This window comes from Chrysochloris asiatica, unplaced genomic scaffold, assembly GCF_000296735.1.
Source record: "Chrysochloris asiatica unplaced genomic scaffold, ChrAsi1.0 scaffold00002, whole genome shotgun sequence".
Taxonomy (NCBI): Eukaryota; Metazoa; Chordata; class Mammalia; order Afrosoricida; family Chrysochloridae; genus Chrysochloris; species Chrysochloris asiatica.
Genome location: NW_006408520.1, coordinates 57,862,487 through 57,889,871, shown reverse-complemented (window position 1 = coordinate 57,889,871; position 27,385 = coordinate 57,862,487). Strand labels below are relative to the sequence as shown.

Here is a 27,385-nt window from a genome sequence, read left to right as displayed (position 1 = left end):
TTAAGATGTAAATTTTAATACATTATTTCTTTTTGGAACTTGAACGGGAACCAGAATGAGATGATCCAGAAGATGACCTGTGATGCCTGCAAGACATAAAGGAGAAAATACGCAAAGTAGTAAGTTCATTCATAAGACGATAAAAATATAAAAAACAAAATACCTTGATGTTGCCAAAGGGCATAAGTAAAATCTAAGATACACACTTAAACATACGAAATTATCTGGTATTTAGACTTTGATGTGAACCCAGTAATTATATAAGTATTTAAAAATTCTAATATCTTCTCATTTCAAAATATAGCCACCTCTCAATTATTTACAGTATAAAGAACAAAGCCTTGCAAAAAATGCATAAAATTACAGAAAATACACTACAAAGCATACGAACTTGGAAATGTAATTGTGAAACACTGTAGAATATCTATATAAAACAGATAAAGCAAGGCTTCTGACTGTGTATGAGAGAATATATTCATAAATAATTACGATGTGAAAACTTAGATCACACAAGCTGTCTGTACAATTAGTTATAGGGTTATACTCATGCAGCTAATATGAATAAGTGAATATCAACCTGGGTAAAGTAGTGGTGTTCCGTAGGGGTTGGCCCTGGGCTCAGGGTTGTTTAGTGTTTTCACCAATCACCTGGCTTATGGAATAGAGAACATGTTCATTAAGTTTAGATGACAACAAACGGGGGGGATTATATGTGGCTAAGATAAAAATTTGCAGAAGTGGTAAGAAAACAACAGAATGATGTTCACTCAAGTATAGAATCATTTTCTAAAAAGAAAAACACAGAAAAACAAAATCGTAACATGTATCTTAGTTTCTAAGTTTCAAAATGAACATAATAGAAACAAAAAGAATTGTTCTGAACAAGTAGGAATCATGAGTCACTTCTACAACTGAAGCCAGCAAATCTGGCCATCTCATCCTTATTTTCACAAACTAAATAGATATGAAATTTGTAAAGATTACAGATGAAGTCATTAAAATGACTATATAATTCAACATAGAAAACATGAGAAAATTAAAGGAACTAAGTAATTAATAAACCCACTGCAGAGAAGCATGACAGATGACTTGCACACTTCAGATTTAGAAAATGTAAATGCACATTTGGACTCCTGGTGTAGTGCAGTAGGATAAGCAGTGGACTGCTATGTGAAAGGTCAATGGTTCAATGTCATTGAAGTCATTCTTCAAGAAACCCTATACAGACTAGCTATGAGTCAGAACCATCTCGATGGCACTTTCTTTAAAAAGTAGATTTGGCCACAGATGAAGATACAAGGAAAAAACTTCCTTATACAGGACATTAATTAAATAATATGCTGTAGGAATGAATTTGAGCATACTTAAATGAGCGTAGATTCCCAAAATAGCTACTATTTCATTAGATACTCTAGAATTTCTATTAATGTTTAAAAACAAATTCATACATATAAAAACCAACCTCCAAATTATGTAAATATATAGCTTCTGAATCAAAATCTTAAGACAGAAATAACCGAGAGTTGGCTATAATAATTATATAAGGAAATAAAGATTTAAGCAAATTTATCAGTTGAACAGACTGGTTTGATTTATAACTTTTCTAAACAATCTGATCAAAGCACACGGGATAAATATAGTAGTCTGTTTTTGTTTTTTAGTACAAAGGTCAAATGTACATTTTAGATTTGGAATAATGAAAAAAAATAAATCTAACCCTTAGCTAGAAAGTTTAGTTAATCTATGAAATACACTTAAGAACACCCATTCTTATTTCTACAGAAACCCAAACCTTTCGGGTGACCGTGATCTTGTTCGTCTTTTTTTGCGATCACCAGATGAAGAAGATCTAGAACGACTTCTCTTTCGACCCCTCTCAGGAGAAGATGATGAACTTGAATAAGATCTTTTTCGTGGGGAAGAAGAGCCCCTGTGGGACCTGGAGCTGGATCTTCATTGATTGAGAAACAAATCAAACATTTCATTAAATAAAGAAAACAGACAATGTTTAGTTAACAGATAGCTCCAAAAATACTGTATAGCTATGAAAAGTTTATATAGAGTACTTACTGCTGAAGACTTCTGATTCAATCAAGATACACTCTACTTAAGTAAAATTATTTTAATTTTATGTATTTTTAAAATCTTAAGTATTCATGTATAGTTGAAAACAAGCTTATTGTATTAAAGTAGAATTTTGAAGATTTTAAAAAATTGAAGGTCTTCAATTTAAAACCATGCACAAATTGAAAAATCAGGACCATATTTAAAAATATACATTCTTACACTTTGGGGAAAAAAGATGTATCTTATATACAACTTCTTGAAAAAATAAGAATAATGCCATGTAAAATTATACATCTCATTACTGAAGTTGGTATGGAAAAAGCAGGGATAAGGGACAGTGAAGAGAAAGAACAATTAACTATAAACTATTCCAAGAAAAACAAAATAAGTAACTTTATATTTACAATATTCATTTTTATGAAGGACCACTATTCATGAAATATGAAGTGTTGACATTCACATGTTTCAGATAGAAATAAATATGCAAATGATAAAATACAGAAAAATTTCTTCCCTATTTATATATTTTAGTTGAAGGAATTTAGCTCACACTTCCCAAAAAATTCACCTTTGGGCTTAAAACATAATCAGAAAGCCCAAAAAGAGAATTCTTTGGAAAGTTATAAGCAATGGAAAAAAGTTTGGGAAGAGTTAAGAAGGTGCTCCTATAAACCTTAATTACACTGCTTCCCAAAAGAATAGAGTTTAAGGACCTTAATCTAAGCAGCACTAAAATGAAGTGACTAAAACATTCGTCACACATCCCTAAAACAATCTTATTTGCTTTTTTCCCTTGTATTAGCTTAATGTAAGTGTCCATATTATTCTTTTCTCCATAATGCTGTTAAATTACAGTTGCCCTCTAATATTACTTATCTGGCTTTAGCAGTCAGTGTTATGTATTGATCTGTGCCCCCTCCTCCACATTATGTATGGTTAATCCTAACCTCAAAGCCTGTGGTTAGAATTCCATTGTGGAGTGCATTGCCTGTATTCCATTTCTGGAACAGAAGCAGTGTAAGATGTGTCTTAAGTCAATCTCTTTTGAGACAAACAATGTTTATTGCGCAGGAGCCGAAGCTCAGAAGAGACAAGTACCTTCCTCCAAAATAAAAACAGAGAGCCTTCTCCCATAAAGCTAGCAACCTGAATTCAGACTTGTACCTTCCTAAACTGAGGGGGAAAAATCCATTTGTGTTATTTCTGTTACAACAGCACTAGATTAATTTAGGCAAAATTTGGTACCAAGAGGAGGGCTTGGCTTCTTTAACAAGTACCCACAACGTAGACACTGGAACTAGGTACTAGGTGAAAGATGAAAGTTTAAAGTGCCCATATTGCCCTTAGTAAACTTTTGTAGACTTATGGACATCAAAGGCAATATTCTAAGGCCTCATCTTTAGAGCAAGTCTACCATCTTAGGTAGCAGCAGCAGAATATTGTGAGGAATGTGGATGTCAAATGGGCTTCTGTCGAGACTTTAAAAGAAAACTCTGAGCATGTTATCAGACAAAGGAAGATTGGCAATGCTTTTTATGCAAAGGCAAAGTACTTGTCTGAATTATGTTTGAAGTTCTGTGGAATTCAGAGTTTTGTGTAAGTGATAAACTTGGGAATGTGGCTGGTGAGATTTTTAATTAAGATTTAAAAAAGAGATTACATGGTTATTCCTTGCTATAAAATGAGAGGAAAAGACATGGAATTAAAAATAAACTGTGCACAATGAAAACTTAAATAGATTAAGATTGTGACTGACAAGTGGGATAACTGTTGTTCCACAGAGGAATTGAGATGAAACAAAGTGTATGATTTTTTTTTTTATTGTAAAACTGATAATCTTGTCTGTAAACCTTCATTCAATTTAGATTAAAATGTTTAAAACAAAAGATTGTGACAGATGGATCTAATCAAATGCCACAGCAGAAAATTCATCAGTTTAGACTGAAGTAGACAGAGAAAAGGTAAAAGGAAACACTGCCTGCCTTTTGGAATCTTACAAGCAGGAAACAGGCCAAATGAGCTGGCGACATCTATTGTCCTCCAAGAAAAGAACCCTCCCAAAGCAGCTCTGAGATCTGCAGAATGGTTGGAAAGAGCATGTGAAGGAGAGCTGCCTAGATCTCAGAGGGCAAGATCATGGCCTCTCAGGTGTCAAAGGGTAGAGCCATTGCCTCCTAGAATTAAGTCAGATCTTCACCAACTCTGTTCTGGAGTGTGGGGTTGTCAGTTTGGAAAAGAGGATGGATCACTGTCCAAAGTTGCTGGGGAACAGCTGTCACGCTTAAGGAGAGAAGAATGGACCTGCCTAGAACAAAAGGTGGATTCATTATTCAGACGGACTAGGAAAGATCAGTTGCTGTCCCAGTGAGCCTTAAGTCCAGGGCTGAAAGGTCTCTACCCAGATTCCAGAGTAAGATTAATACCCAAAGTCTAGAGAGCAGAGAGCAAAGAGCAGAGAGCAGAGTCATTACTTAGATCAGGGGTAAGGAACCTGCCAAGGCAAGGGAAGTTCCAACCATAACATTATAGCAGGCTAATTTTTTAAGTTGGTAATTTTCTATTGCCTGCAAAGGATGTTATAAATATCCAAATAGCATTATGCAGAAAAAAGTTCCCTATGCCAACTCAGATTTACTCAGAGAATATATGGTTATTTTCAAATTTTTAGAGTTAATGTAAATTGTTCTGTTTAGACTTGCTTGGTGCCCGCCCACTGTTCCTTCTTACTTTCAATTTCTCTTATCTGTAATGGAAATTTCTACCTTGACCTGTTCTACCACTGTACTGTACTTTAGAAACATACAACTTGTATTCTAGGTTTACAGATGAAGAAATTTGTCCCAAGATGAAGTACACATAAAGTCTCAACCATCTTCTATTTAGTTGATTCAGAAAATGAGGAATTTAATACTGATGCAATGGGTGAATGTCAGGAACATGAAAATTTTTTTGGAGGGATGGCAAAGAAAAATGCTATGAACAGAACTGTAGCCTGCCCAAACATGTGCTTTAAACCCTAACCTCTACCGCTATGCTTGATATGGCATGAGACTGCTAACCACAAGGTTAGCAGTTCAAATCTACCAGTCGCTCCTTGGAAACTCTATACAGGGTCTCCTACGAACACTGTACAATGATTATGTTGCCGAAGACACTGAACAACATATTCATTTGGGAATGGGTTCTTTGTTATGCTAACAAAATGAGACTAGTTAAAGGAATTTCATAAGGATCTCTGGTACCATAGTGGTTATGCATAAAGCTGCTAACCTCAGGGTCAAAACTACCAGCTATTCCGCAGGAGAAAGACAAGGCTTTCTGCTCCCGTAAAGACTTACAGTCTCGGAAACCCTGTACAGAGTTGCTATGAGTCAGAACCGACTCCACAACACATAACCACCACCACCATCTCTTTTAAGACATAAAAGAGATTAAAGAACAGTAATAGAGGTGAAGGATAAAAGATTCCGAGCTACATGAAAACTGCCCAGGATCCGAAGCTTCAGAAGAGAGCAGGGCCTAGAGTTGGCACCCTGAATTTGGACATTTAGCCTCCTAAGCCGTGAAAAATAAAATTTCTGTATGTTAAAGCCATGTTTTGTGTATTTCTGTTAAAGCAGCACTAGATAACAAAGAAAATGAGTAAACAACTATTTTATACCAAGAAGCAACTATAACATTCAGTGTGAGATTCCACAAGTGAAATTTTAGCCATTTACTTATTTATGTTAGATGTCTTCAGTAGATCACAATAAATAATATTTTTGACTAAAGTCAGAAGCACTTTAATAGCAAATAATTACTAGTGTTTCTTTTTCTTCTTTACAAACTTTTTCTTTGTATTGGTCTAAGGAGCCCTGCCAGCTCAATGGCTAAGGACTCCAGTTGCTATCCAATAGGTTGGATCTCCTACAGAGAAAAGACCTAGATATATTCCTGCAAAGGTTTCAGCCCTGCGTCAGTTCTATTCTATCATATAGGTCACTGAGTCAGAGGTGACTAGATGGCTTATAACCAAATGCAAATTCAAAGTGAGATATAATGCTTACTTTAGACATTCTCCAATAGACTAATCACCATACTTGATTCAGCTGGTGGAATTTAAAAGCCATATCTGTTCTACCTATAGTATTCACAATATTCTGTGTAAAATAAAAGAGAAATTAAAATATGTGTACAATCCTCCTTCAGTAATTTTATATGATTTGAATGACAAAGTGGTTTCTACGAATATTGAAACAACTGGTTTGCAAAAGAAAACTTTCTTTAAGGCAAGGCTTTCCCTACTTTTAATAATACATTAATTTTTTTTTTTTATTTGCTAATCTAATTGTATTTAAACTACCACTGCAAACATACTAGAGACTTGGGGACAAGACCTGGATCCACCTTGCTACTTCACCACAACTTAGACCAAACTAACAAACCTTGCACAATCCAAAATAGCGACCATAATTCAATCATGGGAATGTCTTGGAACACTGCTGGCAATGGAAACATTTCACGGTGAGAAAATTAAGCCGAGGCAAGTGCAGTCATTATCTAATGCCAAAATAAAATTGACAAGTAGAAGCAAACAAGGAAAAAAAAAGCAGCAACACCTTCTGCAGCCTTTAAATACTTTTTCTCTCTGCTTTACAGAGAGATGCTACCTCATTCACCTTGATTTCGACCCACGAGATCTCGAATGTTCTCTGGAACTGGAGCGAGATCTTGACTGCGAACTGGAAGAACTTCTTGAACGGGACCTGGAACAACATGGAAGGGATTTTTTTTTTTTTTCCCCCCCCCAGAACCATTTAATTGAGGTGTGTGATATGAACACTGAAAGAAAGATATACGTAAGAACTCATTTTCATGTAAAACTATTACTATTTTAAAGATATTATCAAAGGATAGTACTTTATAAGAAATGAAATCTTTATTTCCTGTCAGTTAATTTACTTTCCAAACTTGATTAAATTATGTTAAATATCACCCAAGAGTGTACAACATACAAAAATACAACATTATCGTTTTTAAAAGGACACGGAACAGTTTATGTTCACAAATTTTAAGTTGCTCAGAACAAATACATCCAGAAAAATGGAAACGTTACTGTGTTTATCTTCTATGAAATGTCTTTCAATTTTCCTTATACACCTGTTATATATCCGAGTTTCTAGCTAGCATGAAGCTTTAAATGTTAACGTGTATATTTGTTTGATGCCTGTTTTTAAAGCTTAAGGAAAATGGGATAAAATATTAAAATGCTATCAGTTCTAGCTAACTATATTTTTTGAGAACTATAGGACACGGGGAGATGTGGTTCATTTACATTTTAAAAATATCAAAATGAAATAAAATTCATTTACTAATTGAATTTACTCTTTGGATGCATTCCTTAAAATAACGTATAGAAAAGGATTATTAGACATTTATTTAAAAAGTAAATACATAAATAAATAAATAAATACATAAATAAATAAAAGCTCTGCGGCTGTAAAGTACTCAAAATTTATCTTTTAAACTTATATGGAATTCCTAAATATCATTAAAATTCACTACCCATAGTATCATTTAATCATGAATTGGGTTTCTTCAAATTAATAGTTTATTTAAGGCACTGATTTCCCCACCTGTTATTTTTTAAGTGTGTTGTTGTTGACTATGATGTCAAGATATTATCTACCAAAAATTTGCAATAGTAAAGAACATTCAAATACAACATAAATTAAATGTTATCTTTATTCTAAGACATGTAGACCTTCTGACTTGCTGTCTAGTGCTTATCCTACAGCGCCACATCAGTGGGAATGCTGATGCCAAAATAAATAAACATCTAACTTATTTTATTGTAATGATTTTATTAAACACTTCCAATAGTTCTGTACTAGACTTTATCGTGTGAAAATATACTTAAATTACTAAATTTACTTAAATTACTAAATGTGAACTGTCTCTAAACGTAATTGAACATTTAGTCTATTTAACAGAGTGCATGGCCCTAGCATAGATGTTTCATATTAAAATTTTCCATTTCTGAAAATACTGGACAATAACACAAATGGTAATATGATCAGACAATTATCTTCTAAAAAGTGGCCTGAATGGTTCTTTAGAATAAAAATAAACATATTCAGTCAAGAAAAAATTGATAAAGAAGTTAGATACTGACATTTTGACTGGTGTTACCCTTGACCTGTACCCGTTTACCTGGACCTAGACCTTGAACTTGAGGGGGAGGATGAGCGTGATGAAGATCGTGAATGTGAAGATCGAGACTTTGAGCGACTTCGTCTATTGGATTTCTTTTTATTACTACTATCTTCTTCTTCACTGGCATCAAGATTATATTTTGAGAGATCAGCATCATCTTCATCCTCATCCTAACAAAAAATCAGTCAATTATATTTAGACATAAATTAATGTTAAGGACTAAGATGAATAATTCTGTATACTAGATATCTCCACATGTAGAAATCACCACCAAATGTTCCTGAATCTAATTCCCTTAGTCTTAGTTGACACACTTCATGACTTTTATTACAGTAACCTCTAAAAGCTGAAACTCTAGAAGTCTATTTTACCTCTTCAATCACTCCTTAGTATACTGCCTGTCATAACTATGAAACACAAGTTAAATAAAGCTCCCATTTATTTAAAAATTGTTCTACAATGACACATTTGTTATTGTTGTTAAATGTCATTGAGTTGGTTCTAACTCAGTGACCCTGTTTAGGGTTTCCAAGGAGCAGTTGGTGGGTTTGAATTGCCAACCTTATAATTCACAGTCCAGTGTAGGACATGTCACACTATGATGCTGCTGCTGATTCTTTTAGTTACATTCAAACGCCTCGAATGATCAGGCACTTACACACCCTTAGTCTGAAAATACAGTCCACCACAGAACGTATACTCTGGCCCCACAGAACAGCCCAGACTTTATTATGTGGTGGTTGTTTCTCACTCCTGGTAACCTCTTTTCTGCTCTAACCACACCAAATTATGTCTTTTTTCCTGAACTGTTATTGTTGTTAAGTGCTGTCAAGTAGTTCCAACTCACAGAGACCCTATATAGGATTTCCACAGAGTGGCAGGTGAGTTTGAACTGCCAAAACTTAAGGTTAGCAGTCCAATGTTTATCCAACATGCGCCATTAATAGCTTCTTCCATAACTCCCAGTTTTAGTTAAGTTGATTCTAACTTGTGTCATGTATTAACTATATACTCCAAATGGTTCTAACTGACTGAAATTTTGAAAATAGATTACCAGGCTTGGGAACCACAAAGTGGACTCAAACATCTACACTTCCAGTTAGCAGCTGTAACAGTTTGTATCACTAAGGTACTTCTCTACTTAGTCCATTAAAACCAAAATACTTTTTTCTAGTTATCTGTTAGCACAACATGTATCTCTGTAACATTTATAGCTATATAAATTATCTTTCAAGGAGCTCTGGTAGTATAGTAGTTATGAATTGGGCTGCTAACCTCAAGGTCAGCACTTCGAAACTACCAGCTGTTCCGTGGGAGAAAGATAAGGCTTTCTGCTCCTGTAAGGATTTACAGCCTCGGAAATGGTGTAGAGGGTCACTGAGTTGGAACCAACTACACGGCACACCATCACCACCAAATTATCTTACTAATTTACGTTTCTCTCACACAGAATTAAAGTTCCATAACAGAATGAAGGTATGTCCCTGATCATTATCTTATTTTCAAAACCAGAATAGTACTTGGCAAAGAATGTGAACTCTGAGAAACCTTTGTGAAAATGTACACCCATAGGACAGCATATTTTCATAGAAAACAAAAGATCATGAAAATTATTCAAAGGTCTTATCGTAATTCAAAGATAACAAAGAGACAATTCTTGTTGTTGTTAAGTGCCATCAAGTCAGTGACCCTGTACAGGGTTTTTGATGAGCAGTCTATGAGCTTGAACTGCCGACGACGTTCAAATTGGTTTTTACAGTCCAGCAGAGTAATCTATAGCACCACACCAGGACTCCAAAGAAAAAATAGGACAAACAAAATGTTTACCTCATCCAATTTATATTTAGAAAGATCTTCATCCTCATCCTCTTCTTCACCCTCTGATTCTTTATCTTCAACTTCTTTTAAAATAGATGCAGGACCAACTGGCTTCCCTCTGTATTTTTTCTTTTTACGTCCAAACTAGAAAAAAGTTTTATATTACTGTCAGCAGAAATGTTTTCTTTAAAAATTTAATTACGATTTCCTGCAAAATGATAAATTGCTAAAAAAGCTCTAATTACACTCACCTAGATAATTACAACTTTTTGCACTTAATTTCTAAGTTTTTCAACCTGCATACTTACAGCTTACCTCATCATATTCACCATCAGATTCTTCTCTTTCTATATATTCAACATTCTCTCTTTCATTAAAACCACCTCCATATCCTGAAAAAGAGAGCTAAATTGTTATCTTATGAAAATTTATTTAAATAATAAAAACATTATGCCTAAATCACCTCTAAATAAAAGAAAATCTTACCAGCCTGTCAGTGGATATTCATCATCTAATAAATTACTAGTTCTTAAAGTACATTAAAAAAAAAAAAAAAGTCACTGCTGGAGTCCTGGTGTAGAACTGTAGGATGAGCACTGTAGGATGTGGACTGCTCACCACAAGATCATCAGTTCAAACACATCAGTTTTTCTCTGGAAACCATATGCAGGGTTGCCATGAGTAGGAACCTAGTTGATGGCATTTAACATAGAGAAATAGTTTCAAAGTTTCATATTTTAGCTCGAAAAGCCCTGTGACTTTGTGGTTCTTCTCAATAAAATGTCCAATGTGATTTAGAAAATTCATGGATTATAGGGGTGAAAACAGCTCCTCCTAAAACCTCTACTGCAACTAAGTTTTGAAACAACTATCTTCTATTGTTTATCATAGTCTTCTAGAAAAAATAGACTAAGAAACAAATTTCAGTCTATCAGTTACAGATAAATGCCTGAAATCTTTGGATATACTGAAATCTTACCAGGCTAAAATGTAGTGGGTTACTAGCTAGAGTTTAGAAAATTCTTAATTACATAGGTAAAAGTTATAACATTGATAAAGCCTAAAAAAATAACTGAAGTAGCCAGTAAATTTCCAATTTAAAAAATATTCTACAAAATAGTAGTGAAGATCAGCAAGCTATTAATCTTTCATGTCACAAGTAATGTCTGCAATCTGACATATGAATAAGAGATTAGAATAATAAAGTCAGTTTTTAGAGAAAGTAAAAGATTAAGAGATTTTGAATATGTATCCCACTGAAAAACTAGAGATATGTGGTTAAAGCCACACAATAAATGTCTTACATAGTACAGAGCAGTTTGAGTACATAAGCAAATTATTTCTGATTTATGACCACCAAAATGCTAAGTAAATTTATAAACAAAAAGCAATTTAAACACATTTAGGATTTTCACCTGTATTCATGGACATTTCACTAGTTCATTAACATGGTTGCACACACAAAAAAATAGTATAAAGGACCTGTTCTAAAAATAACTGCAATAAATCAAATTTTCTGAAAACCTCACAATATAACTAACATCCTTGCTTTATTTATTATACTTTGTGCCAATGTAAACTGCATCAGATCAGTATTTACCTTTGGAATACATGCGTATCATTTTTTATCTCCCCTCCTTTCATGTGCAGAGACACCTGTCAAGTTTTGTCAAGTCAGCTAAGACTCGCAGTAACTCTCTATGGGGTTTCCTAGGAGTAGCTGGTGGGTTTGAACTGTCAACCCTGTCGTTAGCAGTCCATTACTTATCCTACAGTGCCACACCAGAATTCCAAGAGACAATTACAAGACTAATTATAATAATCTGTAACCATTTCCTTTTGTTTCTATGCATAAAATGTGGTGAAAAGGATATTAAAAACATAACTTTTACTTAGTAAAATCTTTCAGATCATAAAAAGGTAGTTAAAACCAAAAGAAATACCAGTCAGAAAAAAAGTTAGATGTACACAAGAGAATAGGTCGTATTCAATATTAATCACAAACATTGGAAAATTTAGAATCCACAATAACTATAGTTTCATGTCCCTCAATATATTAAATATTATATAAATCAACAGAGATTAAGATACTAGTGTGATAAACAATACATTATAAAGAATGACTTCCAGTAAAGATCTAAAGTTCAGAAGTTATAGAAGTATGTGAGTAATCAGAAAGAATATAAGGAGCTCTGGTAGCATAGTGGTTATGATTCGGGCTGTGAACCTTAAGGTCAGCAGTTTGAAACTACCAGCCGCTCTGCGGGAGAAAGATGAGGCATAGCCTCGGAAACCCTGTATAGGGTTACTATAGGTTGGAACCGACTAGATGGCACTTAACAACAACAAAGAATAAATTATAGCAAGATTTACAAAATTGAATTGTAATATAAACAGGACATTTTACATATAAGCAAAAGCTATTTTAAAATGTGTATCACAGCAAAAACAAATACTTTGTATGAACACATATAACAAAGCCAACTTTGTAACCTATTCTTGGAAAATATAGTAGCTCTGTCATAAATCAAAAACAAAACAAAACAAAACTTGATTATAGTGTTTACAGCTTTTCCAATAGTATAGTAAAAATTGGTCTTGTTTCCATTCTTACATGCCTCCCCACTAATTCTTTCTTCACAAAATAATTATAAGAGCTTTTACAAGAAAATAGTTATCAATTTCTTAAGAGTTTGCTAAGAGTTAACTAGTTGTGACCTAAATGCCTTCCTTTAATTCATCTAACAGGCTAAATTCTTTCAAATCTCAGGACTTTCATATACGTTGTTTGCTCTTGCTTGAAATGTCTTCCCTCAACTTGTTGTTTGGGAAACTAAATCATCTTTTACCTCTTAGCTCACAAATTCTCATTAACCTTTAACTCTACACTCCTGTTTTGCTCACTCAACTATTCCCAGTACCTTGTACAGTTGTTGCTGGGTGCCACTGAGTTGTTTACAACTTCATAGTGACCCTATGTGCATTAGAATAAAATACTACCCAGTCCAATGCCATACTTAGTTGTTACATTTGAGCCTATTGTTGCTACCACTGTGTCAATCCAGCTCATTAATGGTCTTCCTCTTTTTCATTGAACCACCACTTTACCAAACATTATGTCTTTCCTGACATGCCCAAAGTGTAAGAGACTAAGTTTCCCTATAGTGGTATCCATGCAAGGAGCAATCCATTCATATACCCCAAATAGATTTGTTTATTATTCTTGGTAGTACTTGGTATATCCAATGTTCATTGCCATCACCATAAGGAGCATTCTGATTGGACTTCTCCCAACACAGATTAGTTTATTCTTCTGGTCATCTGTGATACTTTTAATTGTCTTCTCCAACACTGTAACTCAAATGCGGATCAATTCTTCTATGGTCTTCCTTATTCATTGTTCAACTTTCAGATGCATATGAGCCAATTGAAAATACCATGGCTTGGGTCAGGGACACGTTAGTCATTAGTGAATGTTTGCTCTTTAACACTTTTTAAAAAGGTCTTTCGCAGCAGAATTGCCTAACGCAATATATTTGATTTCTTGGCTACTGCTTTCATGAGCATTGCTTATGGGTCCAAATTAAATGAGAACTTTATCAACAATACTTTCTCCATTTATCATGTTATTATTTATTGGTCCAGTTGTGGGGCTTTTCATTTGCTTTATGTTGAAGTGCAATCCATACTGAAGGCTGTAGTATTTGATCTTCATCACTAAGTACTTCAAGTCTTCTTAGCTTCCAACCTTAGCCAAGTTATGCAATCTTCATATTGTAGGTTGTTGGTAAGTCTTCATTCAAACCCTGGTGCTATATTTTTCTTCTATAATCCAACTTCTTGGATATTTGCTCAGCATACAGACTGAGTATGATAGTGAAAGGATACAACCCTGGAGCACACCTGCCCTTTTTTAAACCATTCAGTAAGCATCCCCATGGTCTGTTCGAAGGACTGTCACTTGGCCTATGCATAGGTTTCTCATAGACACAATTAATTATTCTAGGAATTACGTGTACAATAGTCAATAAACATATTTAATGAATGAATAAATAAAACAACTGTTACCATTTTAGGAAATTTAGTTTCTTTAAAAGGCTTCAAAACACAAACACTTAGATGAAATAAGCAATTAAGAACACCTGTAAGTTTTTAACAAAGGGGTCATGAAACTATTATTTCCCAAACTGTCTCATAGAAAAATGTAAAAAGGCAAGTGAAAACAGCCAGTTACACAAATTTTAAATGACAGCCTGAATGAAGGCTGTGGTGATGGAAATGGAGAAAAGGGATGAATATATAGAAACATCAGAGGAGAACTAAGATATCAACTTATTCACTTCCAGAGAATGAACGGAAGTGGATTGGGGTATCTACAACATCAGGTTACAATGGTCTCAAATATAACAAAATATTCAAAAAGGAATGGGAAGGGGAGGTTAAAATAGAATTTCTCTTGTAATCTTGGAAGTTCTACTTTAACAACCCTCTGAATCACAAGAACAACCAGACACTGGAAGTGGTTAACATTAGGGAGTTCTGATATAGTAGATTAGTGAATTACTTAATATATCCTGTGTAACTGTCACCAAATGACTACGTAGGGCTATGCAAATGTGTGGTGTTTGTGGCCAGCCAAGGGGACTTGTTAGCTTGCTAATAATGTAAATAAGGCATGTGGCATCTTTTGGGTGGAAACAAGCAAATAAGGCATATTGAAACTTTAACATGGGGATTGGTCAGTTTTGCCATCCTACTAGGTTTAAAATGAGCCATCTCAGGAGCAAAAAGGAGGTATTTCACTATCTTCCAGAAAGAAGAGCCAGAAGTGGAATACATCCTTTAGACTCCAAGAGCCTTGCGCTGAACCTCCTCAATTCAGGAGACAGTAAGCTGGACACCACAGTCAAAGTGTGAAATGGCGACAGCAAAACCAAGAGTATGAGATAAAGCAGTGGGCTTCCTGTCCCAAGGAAAGAGAACAATGAGTGCCTTCAGGCAGGAGATTTGCAGGAGGAATGGGTTGCCTCCAAATACTTAATCAGCCAATCTACAGCCAAATACTAAGTTAGCCAAGCTACAGAACTAGTCAAGTGTCTTCTGTCCAATGCTTACTGGTGGAGTGAGCACTTAATTGGTAGAGCTACACTTAAGAGTCCTGATGTGGTGCTACAGGTTAATGACTGCAAGACCAGCAGTTCAAGCTCACCAGCCACTCCTCGGAAACCCTATACAGAACAGTTGAGTCGGAACCAACTTAACAGCACTTAACAACACTTGTCCAAGCAGGGCTGACGCCTATAGCTAAGAGCTTTGTAACATTTGCCTAAGCAGGCCACAGGGCTGAGGCTAGGTGTGCCTCGGAACAAAGTTGAGAGGAGACTGTTCTGAACCAAGAACTGTATCTAGAGTATTCGTGCCTCTGAACTGTTAACAGCTACTTCCCTATTAATGTTTTAAGTGCAGCTGAGTAGGTTCTGACTCATAGCAATCCTGCATAGTTTCTAAGGAGTGGCTGGTAGGTTTGAACCACTGACTTTGAAGTTAGCAGTGTACTGTTCATCCTAAAGTGTGTTACTTCCCTATTAAACCCCATAATCATGAATATGGCCTGGTGAGTTCTGTGTGGTCACTGCAACAAATGATCAAACCCAGAAAAGAAGTAGAGAGTAGGACGGATGGTGTCGGGATTGGTAAATACGGTTGTAGAGTGGAGGCATGTCTGACCTCTGCCTCACATTAGTCTGCCATGGGCTGATACTGAGTATGATTCTCCTCCCCCTTTGTAAAGTGAGAGGAGGTTAGATGCCACTCACACTTGACTTTTACAAAAGTTTAGGCATCCTGGTGTGGCATTGTAAGATAAGCACTGAACTGCTAACCACAAGGTTGACGGTACAAACTCATTACTCCACTCCTCAGAAAACACTATACTGGGTTTACTATCAGTTGGAATCAATTCACTGGCATATAATAGCAGCAACAAGGTTTAACAGAGAGCTTATAGAAGAAAATCTTATATGATATATAAGCAGTTGAGTGGTAAAATCAGATTTGAAGTATATAAATGTGGCTAAATTAATTGCTGATAATAGGAAACCCAACTATATCCTGTTAAGCAGATTATTTTCATCTCACCAACGATTATATAAACATCAAAGGTAAACTATATTTTAGACCAAAGGTTCACCAACGATTATACAAACATCAAAGGTAAACTATATTTTAGACCAAAGGTTCACCAACGATTATACAAATATCAAAGGTAAACTATATTTTAGACCAAAGGTTCCCAAAACCATTAGTATGAGAACCACTTATAGATTCCCCCCAAAATGGAGGTTTTTAATGGATATCAAAGTTTGAGAATAATTAGAATAATTGTGATAAGCTTATTTTATCATGTGACCCTCTACCCTTTTTGTTACATTAGGATATGTAAATGAATGGGGTGGGGGACAGGGCTGGAATATTCCTTTATTATTAGTTAACAACAAATACCACTAACAGAGTGGGGAAAGAGCAAAAAGCATTCCAAGTACCCAAATATCACTGTTAGGACAGGGCTCCCTAACATTATGAATTCAATTTTTAGTTCTATCTTAACTGTTTTCTTAAAAGATGATTATATCTTACCTGTTCTTTCTTCTAATTTCGCATACTTTGGAGTATTACACATGTTACATTCTGATCTTCTGGCCCAATTCACATTACTGCAACTTTATAAGTGAAAATTAGCAAATTAGTGGACTCTAGTAAAAATGTAGAAAAATATTAATTTTTACATTCTAGAATTTTAAGTATAATTTTTAAAATAAAAATTTCTAAGATAAAGTCATAAGGAGCTCTTGTGGCACTCAGCTGCTCTGTGCGACAAAGACCTGATGATCTGCTTCCAAACATTCCAGTCTTAGAAAACTCTATGACAGTTCTATGTGCCAAAATCACTACTAAAGACCTAGAGTCTGATACCTTCCAACTCAAAACCAAACCCACTGCCATCAAATCCAATACTGATTCAGTGACCCGAGAGGATAGAATAGAACTGCCCCAGAGTTTCTAAGGCCATAAATCTTTACAGAAGCCAACTGCTAAGTTCAAACTTTACAGAAGCAGACTGGTGAGTTCAAACCACTGACCTTTTCAGTCATTGAGCAGTTAAAACACTGTACTACCAGGTTTCCTTTGAGATACCTGAAATACATAAATACCAACCAACCCACTGCTATTGATTTCAACTCACACTGATCCTGTAAGAGTGGTGGTGGTGTGCCGCGGAGTCGGTTCTCTTAGTGACCCTCTACATGGATTCTGAGGCTATACATCTTTATGGGAGCAGAATGCCTCACCTTTCTCCCACAGAACAAATGGTAGTTTCAAGCTGCTGCCACTGAGGTTAGCAGCCTGACTCCTAACCACTATGCTACCAGACCTTCTTTATAAACAGCAGAATCGCCCCTAAGTATTGCCAAGGTTCTTTGAAATCTTTATAGAAGCAGAATGCCATATTCTTCTCCAATGAAGCAGCTGGTGAGTCTGAACTACTGACCTTCTGGTTAGCAGCCAAGCACTTAGCCACCTTTTCTGATAGCTTGGAGGTGGTAGTGGTTGTATGCCGTGGAGTCAGTTCTGACTCACAATGACTCTGCACAGGATTTCCAAGGCTATAAATCTTTATGTGAGCAGAAAGCCTCATTATTTCTCCCGTGGAGCAGCTGGTAGATTCAAACTGCTGACCCTGTGGTTAGCAGCATAACTTGTAATCTGCTATGCTAACAGGGCTCCTTTTGTTAAGTGCTGTCGAAAGTTCTGACTCAGATTGAAGCAGCTGGTGGGTTTGAACCTCTAACCTTGTGGTTAGTAGTTTAGTGATTATCCTATAGCTCTGGGGAGAAAAATCATTTAAAAAAAAAAAAAATTCTAACTTCCTAGTCTTCAAATTTACCTCAAGTAAGAGTTAAAGATTGACTGTCAAATAATGTCAACATTTTTCTATTCATCTGCTCAGCATAGCAGATCTACAATGACTTAATGTGTCACTGAAAAAGCTACAGAATCAGTTTACATTAAGATACCCTTCTGAGTCCATTCTTTCATAAGAAGGAGCACTGGGGTGCACTGGTTAAGTGCTTGGCTGCTAACTGAAAAGCTGGCAGTTCAAAGTCACCAGCTGTGCAATAAGCAAAATATGTGGCAGTTTGCTTCTGTATACATTAGTCTTGGAAGCCCTATGAGACAATTCTACTCTGTTCTACAGTGTCAGTATGATTGAAATCAACTAGACAAGAAAGTGTTTTTCACATACATCTGAATAATCTACTTAGTAGAAAAGACAGAAACAGAAAAAGCAATACAGACAAGTATAAATTAGAAAACAAAAAAAACTTTAAACCTACCTAATTAAGTTGAATCACAAGCAAGTTGTGATTCAAAAATTATTTTGCAGAAAAAGTGAGGTTTTTTTGGTTTATTTCACATTAACGACCTAACCCCACCCACCCCCAAAAAAAGCACAGGAATAAAAATTTTTTTTTCAATTCTTTTCAATAAAAGGAAAAAGCAGACCTCAGTACTTAAAAATAATCCTTTGGTTGTTTTTTTTTTTTTTTTGGCTAAAGCTTATTTTAAGCATTTATTCACTGACATCATAATAAGTAATATTATCACTAATTTTTTAAAAAAAATATCAGAAGACTCAATGACAATCAGTGACCTGATTTAAAAAGGTTACTTTGGTTTGAAACTGGGGCTATTAAGAGTTGATAGTATTAACAAGTATGACTGGACATAGAATTACGGAAGAAGTGGATAATAATTTCAATCACATACGTTTTACACTGCCAATCATTAGCACTAAATAGGCCTCGGCTCTTTTCTGCAAGTGTCTTTCCTATTTCAGTGCCCCCAGCTTTCATCATCTTGGCTTCAGTTGTTTTCTCTGAATAAAAAGATAATGTAGAATGAATGCAGAGAAATAAAAATCATCTATATATGAAGTCTTAGCAAAACTTTCCTTACTTACCCCTTCCACATCGATTACAACTGGTTCTTCTGGCAAAATTTACATTTCCACATCTAGAAATAAAGTAAAAAGCATTTACAGAAATACATTTTAAATCATTAGAATATTTTTTATTCTATATACACAACTTTTTATTATGTTCTAACAATGGATCTGAAATAAAGAACTTCTAACTCTACCTCAGTCACATTAACACCAACTACAAAAAAGTTCTCAATTTAGTGGAAAACTATAGGAACTCCCAGTTTAGATAATGACACATATCACTAAAGTGGTAAGTATTAAAAGAAATATAAAATGATGAGGATAACTCAAGTAGACGATAATGGATAAAGGTAGTGTTTCAGGGACCTAATAAAAGGCACTTTTTACAGGTAGGAATGGGATGAAAAAGAGGATTGTTGTTGTACTTCTTAGATGCTGTCAAGTTGGTTCTGACTTATAGCAACATTATGTAAACTAAACACTGGTCCTGCATCATCCTTACAATCACTGTTAACAATTGAGACCATTATTGCCGCCACTGTGTCTTCCTCTTTTTCGCTGATCCACTATACTGAGTATGATGTCCTTTTGCTGAGACTGGTCCCTCCTAGTAGCATGTTGGAATTTAGAGGATAGGGTCTCACCATCCTAGTTTCAAAGAAGCATACTGGCTGCATTTCTTCCAAGACAGATTTTTTTTTTTTTTTGCACATTTTATTTTCTCCCGGCTGCTTCCTTAAGTGTTAATTTTTGATCCAAGCAAAACTGTCTTTAACAACTTCAATCTTTTCTCCATTTGTTACTTATTGGTCAAGTTGTCAGGATGTCTCTTTTCCTTACAGTGAAAACTGTAGCTCTTCATCAGTATTTTAAATACTCTTAGCTTCCAGAAACCAAGGTTGTATCATCTGCATATTACAGATTGTTAATGAGTCTTCCCCAATTCCTGATGCCATGTTCTTCATAAAATCTAGCTTCTTTGATTATTTGTCCAGCACAGAGATTGGAGAAGTGTGGTGAAAGGACACAACCCTGACATAACACCTTTCCTGATTCTGAACCATTCAGGATCCCCTTGTTTTGTTCGAAAGACTGCCCCTTGGGTCTATTTAGTTTCCTAATGAGTCCTGTGGCGTTGTGGGCTAATGCATCAGACTGCAAAGTTGTTTGAACTGCAAGATCTGTGGTTCAAGCTCAACAGCTGCTCGTTGGAAACCCTATACAGGGTCGGTATGGGTAGAAATCAAACCGACTCGACGGCACTTAACATCAACAACAATGAGCACAGGGAGTCCTGGTGTGCTGTGGGTTAAGGCACCAGACTGCAGAACTGTATAAACCGCAAGGTCAGTGGTTCAAGCTCACCAGCCCCTCCTCGGAAACCCTATACAGGGTCGTTATGGGCCTGAATCGACTCGACAGCACTTAACAACAACAATGAGCACAAGGAGTCCTGGTGTGGCTCTGTGGGTTAATGTGCCAGACTACAAAGCTGTTTGAACTGCAAGATCGGCAATTCAAACTCACCAGCTGCTCCTCAGAAACTCTATACAGGGTCACAACCAACTCGATGGCATTTAACCACAACAAAATGAGCACAGGGAGTCCTAGTGTGGCGCTCTGGGCTAATGCGCCACACTGCAAAGCCATTTGAACTGCAAGGTTGACAGTTCAAGTTTACAGCTGCTCCTCAGAAACCCTATACGGGTTTATCATGGGTCGAAACAAACTTGATGGCACTTCAACAACAAAGAGCACAAGGAAGTATTCTGAAATACCCAATTCTTCACAATATTATCCAGTTCATATGATCTACAAAGTCGAAAACCTATGCAGTTATTCACGCACAAGTAAACATATTTCTGGCATTCTCTGCTTTTAGCCAAGATCCATCTCACATCAACTATGATGCCTCTAAATTATAATGAAAATGATTCTAAGACCTAGGTGCTAAAACAGAGGCAACAACTGCATCAATGACCGCTCTCAACTCTTGGAGTAGTTCACAATATAATTTTACGTTTATGTTCAGGAGTATTGAGGTATCATTAAAGCATTAAGTATATTCATTAGCTGATGTGGCATGACTCAAATGAGATTACTATAAACATCCATTCATAATCAGGTATCCAAGTTTGATATCTTTAGTAAATTGGAAGTTTTTAAAAATGAAATGGAACACCTGAAGATATCCTAGGCATTAGTGAGTTGAAATGGACTGGTATTGGCAACTCTGAATTAGTCACCTGGGCCAACGGACTGGAAGAGATCCATACTTCGGTCCATTCTGAAGAAACATGATCCAATGAAATGCAGAAATCAAATAATATCATTAATATCACATGTAAGTAATATTTTTGCTAAAGATAACATCAACAGGGACTACCAAAAATTCAAGTCAGATTCAAGAAAATGTGCACTGCTGACATCAGATGAATCTTGGCTGAAAACAGAGAATATCAGAAAGAAATTTACTGGGGCTCTATTGATTACGCAGTGTCATTTGCATGTGTATATCAAAAATCATGAATAACATTGTGAATAGGAATTTAGAACACTTAATTGTGCTTATGCAGACCCTGTACACAGACAAGAGGCAGTCATCTGAACAGAACAAGAAGATACCTAATAGTTTAAAAATCAGGAAAGATGCAAGTCAGGGTTGTATCCTTCTGCTATTACGTACTCAATCTGTATGCTGAACAAATAATCTGAGAAGCTGGACTATATGAAGACTCATTAACAAGCTGTGACAGGCAGATGACACAACCTTGCTTGTTGAAAGTAAAAAGGATTTAAAGCACTTACTGATGATGATCAAAGACTTCAGTAAGGATTACACACCTAACATAAAGGTAACAAAATTCCTCAAAACTGGACCCTATCATGATACACATTAAGAAATCAAAAAACGTATTTTACTGAGTAAATCTGCTGCAAAATACCTTTTAAAGTACTAAAAAGCAAAGATATTAATTTGAGAACTAAGGTGTGCCTGACCCATGCCATGGTACTTTCAATCACCTCATATACAGGTGACAACTGGGAAATCAATAAGGAAGAGCAATCAATCAATTGAAGCATTAACTTATGGTGCTAGCAAGGAACTGCCAGATGAATGTATAAATCTGTCTTGGAAAGAAGTTAGAACGCTAGAATGCTCTTTGGAAGCAAATATGGCCAGACTTCGCCTCACATTCTTTGGACACATTACCAGGAAGGACCAGTCACTGAAGAGGAATATCATGCTTTGTAAAGTTCGCTAAAAATGAGATGGGCTGACATCCTGGCTGTAGCAATGGGCTCAAACACAGCAAGTGTTGTGAGGCTAGTTTAGGACAGATCAATGTTTCATTTTGTTGTATGTAGGATCACTAGCAGTCAGAATCAATTGGATGGCACAAATATATAATTCCCTTGCTTCAAAATCAGTTATTAAACAGAATTGTATTTTTTATTGCTTTATGTTAAATGCTCTGAATGACAAATATTAAAGTAAAAAATATATATATAAATAAAAAATATCTTAAACCCTATGGGATAGTTCTACTGTCCTATAGGATCCCTGAGTTGGAATCAACTTAATGCAGTGCAGGGTTTGTTTATTATCCCAACACTCTGAAAATGTTTTTATTCATCCATATTGGAAAATTAATATTGAAAGGCAAGCCCAAAAGACTGTTACCCTCAAATATTTGAGTGCATTATCATGAAGAAGGGGTCCTACTGTGGTGCTGTAAGATAAACACTGGACTGCAAGATAGGTTTGAACTGCAAGGCTGGCAGTTAAAACTCACCAGCCACTCCTTGTAAACTCTATACAGGGTCACTGTAAGTTGGAAATGATTCAGTGGCACTTAACAGCATCATCATCATTAAAGAAAGGAGCCCTGGTGGAGCTGTAAGTTAAGTGTTGCGGTGTTAACCAAGAACCAAGAAGTCATCAGTTCAAACCCACCAGCTGCTCTGAGGAAGACCTATGAGGCAATAGGACTTGGTAAAGATTTACAGCCTTGAAAACCCTATGGAGCAGTTCAACTCTGTACTATAGAGTTGCTATGCATCAGAATCCAGTAAATGACAATGGATTCTGCATGCTGACAAAAGCCCATTTCTGCAAGTGATCAACAACAAAAGCCCAAAGTTATTTACTACATTTTAATGTCACCAAGTCTTATTACTTGGAACAATGATATTCATAAGCTTTGTATTTATTAGACTTGTGTTCTTCAGGTCATCTAATAGTTATACCATGGAAGGCCATTAACTAATTGTTAAATGCCATCAAGTTGGTTCCAACTCATAGAGACCAAGTAGAGGGTTTCTGAGGAGCATCTAGTGAGTTTGAAGCTCTGACCTTTTGATTCAAGCCGATCTTGTGGACCAGTGCTTATCCTATGCGCCACATTAGGGCTCCATTAGCCAATTAACATGCATATAATTTTCATTTGAACTGGGAACATGAGGACAGAATTCAGATGCTGGGGTACTAATATCTTTATGCGCTACTGAGTCCATTCCGACTTAAAGCAACCCTAGAAGACAGGGCTCCAGATCCAAAGATAAATCTGAACCACAATGTTGGAGGCTCAAACTCACCAATCATTACTCACAAACCCTATACAGAGTCCTATGAGTGGGAACCCACTTGACAGCACTTAACAACAGAGGACAGGGTAGAATACCTCATTGGATTTCCAAGGTTGTGGTGCTGTGGGTTATTACACTGGACAAGCTGCTCCTCAGAAACCCTATGCAGGGTTGCTATGTGTCAGAACCAACATGACAGTATTTAGCAGCAACAACAATCATAATGGGGCAGTCCTGGTGTGTTGCTGTAGGATAAGCACTAGATGGCAAGGTTGGCGGTTGGTTCAACTCAACCAATCTCTCTTCAGAAATCCTATACAGGGTCACTTTGAGTTGGAACCAAGTCAATGGCACTTAACAACAATAATGAGTTAATGGCTCTCCATGGTAGAATTATTAAGATCTAAGGAACACCAGTCTAACAAATACAAGATCTATGAATACTATTGTTCTAATTAGTAAGACTTGATGACATTAGAATGCAATAAAGTTACATTTGGCTTTTGTTGTTGATTACTTGCAAACATGTGCTTTTATCTGCATCTATTATGACTATCCAATTCCATTACCATCTCCTACTCATGGTACTTAACAACAATCTTCATGGCGTTGTAGAGGAGTCCTGGTGTGGGTTAATGCGTCAGACTGCAAAGCCATTTGAACTACATAGTTGGCAGTTCAAGCTCACCAGCTACTCCTCAGAAATCCTGTACAGGGTCGCTATGAGTTGGAATCGACCCCACAGCACTTAACAATCTTCATGGAGGCAGACTGCCAAATCTTTCTCCAGCTAAGAGCAGATGGGTTCAAACCTCTTTGTGTTCGCAGGCAAACACTTACCCACTGCACTACCATAGCTCTTAACATGGTCTTAATTATCTCTGGAAAGATTTAGCAGTCTGTTTCCATAAAGATTGTTGTTTTAAGTGCCATAGTGGAGTCAATTAGAGTTCTTGTAGTATAATGGTTACCAATTGGGCTCCTGTTTTAAACTACCAGCCTTTCCGTGAAAGAAAGATGCGGCTTTCTGCTCTTGTCAAGATTTATAGCCTTGGAAACCCTATGCAGGGTTGCTATGATTCAGAACTGACTCCAGGCCACATAACCACAACCAATTACTCCTAATGACCTTGGATAATTTGACTTCTTAAATCTATACTACCAATTGTTGCTACATGCCTTGAAGTGGCTTCGGACTGGACTCATAGAGACCCTCCCTGTATAGGGATTCCAAGCAGCAAGTGGTACGTTTGAACTGTGGACCTTGAGGTTGAGTGGCCACACCAGGACTCCACTGCTACCAACAGCTATCAATATTTGCTATATTCAATTGCACTACACCCACTATATTTGTTTTATTTATTCAGTATAAATGGGCTAGTGCAGTTCAAATTTTTTAAAAGCCACATAATTACATGGTCAACAAGTGATAGAACTGTAAGCCTAGGTTTGTTTATTCCAAAGTTTTTCCTCTTCAGTAGTATTAACTTGATGACATCTCTGACTAGCATAGGAACAAAATAAATACCAATGTTTTTTTATTTAAGCATGAGTTATGCGGTTAGAAAAAATTCTTGGACATTTACTTTCCAGAGGAGGTGTATCCTTCAATAAAAGATAACGATTTAATAAAGCACGCTGGCTTAAGCAACTATGTCAAAATGAAAAGCCAGTAAACACGTGCTTTCTGCTGCAGCCATCCTTAGGGCTAAGCAGGAAAAAGCACAGGTCACTTTCCTTTGGACTCTAAATTTAAAAAAGATTAATTTCTTCCTAAGAATTTAAAGGTTAACGAGGAAAAAGGAATATATAAACCCAATAGTAAAGAAGGGATAAAGTACGGAGGAAATGTGTGATTGGGAAAAAAAAAAATCCAAAACATGAAAAACCAAAGATTGAGCGCAAGGAAACAAAGCTGTCTTCGGAGAAAGTTCTGTAGGGAAAAGTCACGTGGGGAAGACCCAACACCAAGCTGGCCCGGACAAGGGAGACAGATTTTCTTATCGCTGAAACCACGAACACATGGGTGGGGGTGGGGTGAAAAAGGGCAGGCGAGCTCCTATCTCCAAAAAGAAGGGTTACTAGGAACGATAATGTCTGAAAAACGCTGACGACAAAACCAAAACAAAGGCTTCCGAAAGACCTTGCGAGTTAAGAGAAGGGGAATCTTTTTCCAGCCCAGGTTTGGAAGGTTTGTCGTCTCGATTTTCAGCTTACTGTACAGGAGGAAACCGAAAATCCGAAAATGCCCACTAGATCTAATAAGACCTCCGCCGATAAACTCCGGCCCAATTCGGAACCCTCACAGACTCACTTTTTGTCAGGGCAAATCCAATCCCCGTCACTGACTCGGAAATTCTTGGTCGACATCTTGGCTGCCGACACCACAGGCACCGCAGCTACGTCTTCACTGGAAAAAGAGGGCCAGGGACTTTCGCACGCCAAGGCTGTCCCTACGCCGCCTGACTCCTACTCACCACTGGGTCTGCGTTCAATAACGGTGTCGCCTAGCCGGGATTAAGTTTTAACGTTACTGGCTAAAGTAAGAGCCTGTGCGAGAATTTTCTAACTGATTTACGTATGATTTAAACGTCCCTTCCGCGACTAAATTAACAGGCGCCACCAGGACAGCGCAGGCGGGAGGGCTTCGTGGCACTAGTCGCCTGGGAGAGCCCCCTACAGGCGGGAGGACCCGAGAAAAAAGTTCTTCTGATAAAGTGGGCGGAGCTAAGGAGGAGGAGGCGGAAATGAGTGTAATTAGCCCAGAGACGTAGACCCAAGAGTTACCTTACCCTGTTTACGTTAGAGGTTTAGGTGCTGGGTTTGGTCAGTTTTTCAGAGACAGTATTTTGATAATGTAGAAAACCTGCTCTTTCATTATGCTCATAGAATTTAGTTTTAAAATGTATTATTTAATAGTTAATATTGAGCTCTCTTTTGAACCACAAGATCAGCGGTTCAAACTCAAGTCATTCCTTGGAAATCCTATACAGAATAGCTATGAGCTGGAACCCACAGGGCGGCACTTAACCACAACAATTGAGTCCTGGTGTAACACTGTAGGATAAGCACTCGACCTGAAGTTCCGTTTAGAGAGCAAGGTTGGCAGTTCAAACTCATCAGCCGCTTCTTAGAAACCCTATACATGTTCGCTATGAGTTGGAACCTACGCCACGGCACTTAATAACAACATTTGATAGATAAACAAATTAACAGATAAGTAAGTAATGAACACCTGGTAAATAACTAAGACAAGTTTGTTGTTGTTGTTATGTGTCGTGGAGTCGGTTCCGACTCATAGCGACTCTTTACCGGAGCAGAACGCCTCATTTTTCTCCCGCGGAGCAGCTGGTAGTTTAGAACTGATGACCGTAAGGTTCACAGCCCGATTCGTAACCACTACGCTATATTGACAACATTTTGTTGAAGATAACTATCTTATCCTATCACCAACAAAAATGCGAAACCCACTGCCATAGAGTCAATTCCAACTCATAGTGACTAGGAACAAGTAGAACTGCTCTTACATAAGCAGACAAGCAGAAGAGCCTCTATGGCCAAGGAGCGGTTGGCTGGCTTGAATGTTCATCACTATACTACTATTCATGCAGTCCTGATGTGGCAGTGATCTGGTAACCTGAAGGTCTGTGGTTCAAACCCACCAGCTGCTCCTAGGAAACCCTATACAGGGTCACCATGAGTCCA

At 36.8% G+C, this 27,385-nt stretch overlaps 1 pseudogene; it reads right to left on the bottom strand.

Annotated features, from left to right (window-relative positions):
- On the bottom strand, positions 1-26,050 carry LOC102820924 (annotated as a pseudogene).
- Positions 26,051-27,385: the final 1,335 nt, after the last annotated feature.